General features: G+C 45.5%; 1 non-coding gene across 1 annotated transcript; it reads right to left on the minus strand.

Annotated features, from left to right (window-relative positions):
* Nucleotides 1–1,430: 1,430 nt before the first annotated feature.
* trnaw-cca (transfer RNA tryptophan (anticodon CCA)) lies at nucleotides 1,431–1,502 on the minus strand. The gene has a single exon. It is a non-coding gene; the product is annotated as a tRNA-Trp (tRNA).
* Nucleotides 1,503–5,040: the final 3,538 nt, after the last annotated feature.

The following is a 5,040-nucleotide window of genomic DNA, read 5'->3' on the forward strand; positions in this document are numbered from 1 at the left end:
AGCAAAATGGCCACTCCTCCTGACTGTTCTGTGCCATGACTGAAAAAAATCTTTTCTCCCCATTGTTGTGTCCAAAACGTTTCATCCTCCCTCATAGAATGTGTCTCCTGCATAAACGTGAAAGTATTTTTCTGCCCTTTGCAAAACAAAAACAAAGCTTTCCTTTCCGTGTTGTCTTTAAGACCCCTTACATTTAGAGATGTAACTGAAACTTCTGTGGTAAACAACGACATAAATAAAAGAACGATGGACAAAAAAAAAAGAAAAGAGCCAAACAGGCTACTCTAGTGGCTTTAAATCAAGCACCTGCCATCAAAAGTAACGGTAAGTTTTTAACTTCAGCAACGCCCCTAATAAACATTTTCCTCCCTTTACATTTTATCGTAGTCAGCTGGTATACCCGATCACCTTTCCTATTCCTGAATGCGTTGTCCGTTGATGAATCCGAAGGGTCCTCTGAAGAATGCCTTCATTCCCTGCTGTCTCGCTCTTTCAATCTTTGGCCAGAGCGCGTTGCGAGCATCTCGTTCCGCTGTGGTGAGGTCCTCTTTGAAGCGTACCTTCCTCTCGGCGCACACCCTGTCGTCCTTCGCTTGTTTCCAAAGTGCATCGCGGTGGGTTCTTGAGGTGAATTGTAAGATGATCTGACGAGTCTTTCCTGGTTTCGGTTTCCTCAGTCTGTGAACAGTGTCCAGAATTATGTCCATTTTGTGTGACCATTCTGGTATCATCCTTGTTATTAGCTCTGCTACCTCCTGTCGGGCATTCTCGCCCTCAGTTTCGGGGAGCCCATTTAGACGGAGGTTCCATCTTCTTTGATATCGCTCCAATTCCTCAGTTTTTTCTTTCAGCTCCAAATTCTCCTTCTGAAGCTCCCGCACCGCATTTTCAAGCACTTTAGTCTTTTCTTGTCCCTCTTTGATGTTCGCAGTGTTAAACTCCGCTGCCTTTGCGACGTTAGCTATCATGATGTTGTTCTGTTTTAGCTGTGCACCGAAGTCCTCTACTAATGCCGTTAAGTTCTGCATAGCAGCTAGGACGTCCACATTAGACACGAATTCCGGCTGTAGTTTCGGCATTCCCTTCTGTTTCTTAGCAGAGACAGTGACATTGGATGGAGGGCTGTGTTGTCTTCTTCTTACCACAGAGCAAGTTGCCTCCATATCCTCTGTTTCTTCTTGGCGAACGTTAACGTTAGCTTCATTAGCCGATGCTAGGCTCACCTTGGCTCCTATTTCCAGCGTCAACTTTATTTCACTTCCCGAGGCTTTAACTTCCTCGAACATCATTTTTCTGGCTTCGGCTGACTAAAAAAGAGGTAAACGTTGGGAGAATGTTTTAATTTTGTTGCAATTTGGGACTAGGCTTGCAGAGCATACCAAATGCGTGACTACTCAGCACGCCATCTTGCCAGAAGGTCCAAATAAGCTTGACCTCGATGTGATTTGAACACGCAGCCTTCTGATCTGGAGTCAGACGCGCTACCGTTGCGCCACAAGGTCCCTGAGTACATGGAGAAGTAGAACATGTTTTTAGGCTTTTGTGTGATCATGTTGGGGATAATTAAGCTATTTTGTAGAACCATATTGAGTCCTCCTCAATCTCACAGGAGTGGCTAACTTTTTGGTTTTGAAGTAGGGGTACACCATTTTAATGATGCATGTCTATATCAACAACCTCCAAAACCTTGATTGATTATATGAACCTACATTGATTATATTACTGCTCTTGATTATGTCATCCAAAAATGTTAAGTTCCATTACATGATACTTAGTAGCAGCAGACACTTTTATCCAAAGCAACTTGGATAGGTTTGCTTGACATGTGCACTTAAATGTCTGTATAATATTAAAAAGTGAGTAATGTATGAATGATCTGTTCTAAGAAGGCTGAAAACATGGCTGCGAAGTAGCATGACACAAACACGTCTTAATAGTGTAGCTGTGTGTCATGTTCAGAAGAACAACCTTGACCTGTTGGACAGACAAATGATTGCTCAACAATTTGTTTCTTATAAGGAGCAAAGAAAAAACACATTTGGTTGTTTCAAACACAAATAGTGTGTCAGGGTAAAGTAAGGTTGTCGGGATTTGTTGACAGTGATGTTAAATAGTAGTAGTTACTAGTTGTAAAGTCAGTTGAGGCAAGTTTTTTATTACGAGTGTGTGTGTTTGTACCAAGTCTACTTTTCATGCATTATTACTGTTTATCACTTTTTAGAAGAGTTTTTCAATTGAGATTTAAAGGCATTTCAAATCGAATGAATGTTCAATAATTGTTGTACAGTAATGTTATTTGGCCATTAAGTGTTTGTTGTATGTGTAGTCTATTGCATCATTTTCAAATTTTATGCATTAAACCTGATGTAATGCATGATGCAAACAAGTTTTGTACACGAGTTTGAATAATTAAAGACATTAAAAGCAGGAACTGCCCCGTCTTATTTGAATGCTATACTAAAGAGGTCCTTCCAGGATGCTGCGCTTCTCCAACATGAACTGATTAGCCATGCCTCCTGCTCACACAAAGCGATCCCAGTCCAAACTGTTATGCATGATGGTGTATGATCTATACACTGTGTATGACTTATTGGGCTATGTGAAGTTTTTGGTTTTGTTTATATCAGTGTATACCAGTGTAGGCAGCAATACTGACATCTCTGTTATAGAACACTATCCTGTTACCTAGAATTATCACTCAATACTTTTTGCCTTCACTTACTGAATAATTACATAGCCCTGGCAGTAACAACACCAAAACCCAACATGATAGATCTCTGCATGAAATGCAGAACTTGACTGGAGTCAACTGGATTTATAGGCTTTCTGCTGTCCTCCCTTTCATTTGCATCCATGGACCACGGGTATGAAAAAGTTCCATATCGGTCATTGACAGTACATCACAGTGTACACACCAGGCGTGTATATAGCCATAAACCGATTTCTAATGATATGGCTTCCCCATTCCAGAACACCCCCACTTTTGGAAAGCTTGATACGCCCCTGACCTGAGGGATTGAAGGTCACAGATGTTCAGTGTTGGTTTTTGGCCTTGCCCCTTACGAGCAGAGCTCACTGAACATTAGGTACTGAACATTAGCTCACTGAACATTAGGTAGAGCGTACTGTTACATTAGGTAGAAAGCTTTACAGAAAGTCCACAGAGTGTGTGGTTGAGACCAATTCTTAACTTGAGTGATTTAGCAAAGGATCTGTACATGTTCAGGAGTTGCATAAAGTTTCTCGTCTCGTCTCGTCTTCTTCCGCTTATCCGGGACCGGGTCGCGGAGGCAGCAGTCTAAGCATGGAAGCCCAAACTTCCCTTTCCCCAGACACCTCGGCCAGCTCCTCGGGAAGAACACTGAGGCGTTCCCAGGCCAGCCGAGAGACATAGTCCCTCCAGCGTGTCCTGGGTCTTCCCCGGGGCCTCCTCCCGGGGGGACATGCCTGGAACACCTCCCCAGGGAGGCGTCCAGGAGGCATCCGAAAAAGATGCCCGAGCCACCTCAGCTGGTTCCTCTCGATGTGGAGGAGTAGCGGCTCTACTCCGAGCTCCTCCCGAGTGACTGTGCTTCTCACCTATCTCTAAGGGAGCGCCCAGCCACCCTGCGAAGGAAACTCATTTCAGCCGCTTGTATCCGCGATCTTGTTCTTTCTGTCATTACCCAAAGCTCATGACCATAGGTGAGAGTCGGAACGTAGATCGACCGGTAAATTGAGAGCTTCGCCTTTTGGCTCAGCTCCTTCTTCACCACGACGGACCGGTAAAGCGACCGCATCACTGCGGAGGCTGCACCGATCCGCCTGTCGATCTCACGCTCCATCCTTCCCTCACTCGTGAACAAAATCCCGAGATACTTAAACTCCTCCACTTGAGGCAGGACTTCTCCACCAACCTGGAGAGGGCAAGCCACCCTTTTCCGGTCGAGAACCATGGCCTCGGACTTGGAGGTGCTGATTCTCATCCCAGCCGCTTCACACTCGACTGCAAACTGCCCCAGTGCATGCTGAAGGTCCTGGTTTGAAGAAGCCAACAGGACAACATCATCCGCAAAAAGCAGAGATGAAATCCTGTGGTTCCCAAACAGGATTCCTTCTGGCCCCTGGCTGCGCCTAGAAATTCTGTCCATAAAAATTATGAACAGAACCGGTGACAAAGGGCAGCCCTGCCGGAGTCCAACATGCACTGGGAACAGGTCTGACTTACTGCCGGCAATGCGAACCAGACTCCTGCTCCGTTCGTACAGGGACCGGACAGCCCTTAGCAAAGAGCCCCGAACCCCATACTCCCGAAGCACCCCCCACAGAATACCACGGGGGACACGGTCGAATGCCTTCTCCAGATCCACAAAGCACATGTGGACTGGTTTGGCAAACTCCCATGAACCCTCGAGCACCCTATGAAGGGTATAGAGCTGTTAGGGTTTTGCTGGGATTCGAACCTGGTTCGTTGGTGTGATAATCCAGCAAACCCCCACTAGGCCACCAGGGGGATGACTCAAATGCAGAGGCGTGAGGCGGAAGTAGAAAAAGAATCAAAAGGTTTATTTAAACTATATACACTATATACAGGGCAAAACAAAAGACAAAAAAAAACCAAAGAGTATAATCCAAAAGAAAAGCAAAGTGCAAAAATACAAAAGCTAAGAAGATCAAAAAACACAGTACAAAGGAAACTGGAGATAAACATAACAGCACAAAGACTCCGTGACAAGAGGACTGAACTCAGGGGTATAAATAGACAAACTAATTAAGGACACAGGTGAAGATAATTAGGCAATTAACACAAACTCAAAACACAGGAACAGTGGCGGCCTCTAGAGGCCAAAATGAACACGACATGAAAAGGAAATAACAGCGGCCTCTAGAGGCCAAAACAGTCCTAGTCCTAACAGGACCCCCCCCCCTCTAGGAGCGTCTCCTGACGTTCCCAGGGCGATCCGGATGGGCCGAATGGAAGTCCCGACATAGTTCTTTATCAAGGACATCCCGAGCAGGAACCCAGCAGCGCTCCTCAGGACCATAGCCCTCCCAGTCCAC

This window comes from Neoarius graeffei, chromosome 1 (genome assembly GCF_027579695.1).
Source record: "Neoarius graeffei isolate fNeoGra1 chromosome 1, fNeoGra1.pri, whole genome shotgun sequence".
Classification (NCBI taxonomy): Eukaryota; Metazoa; Chordata; class Actinopteri; order Siluriformes; family Ariidae; genus Neoarius; species Neoarius graeffei.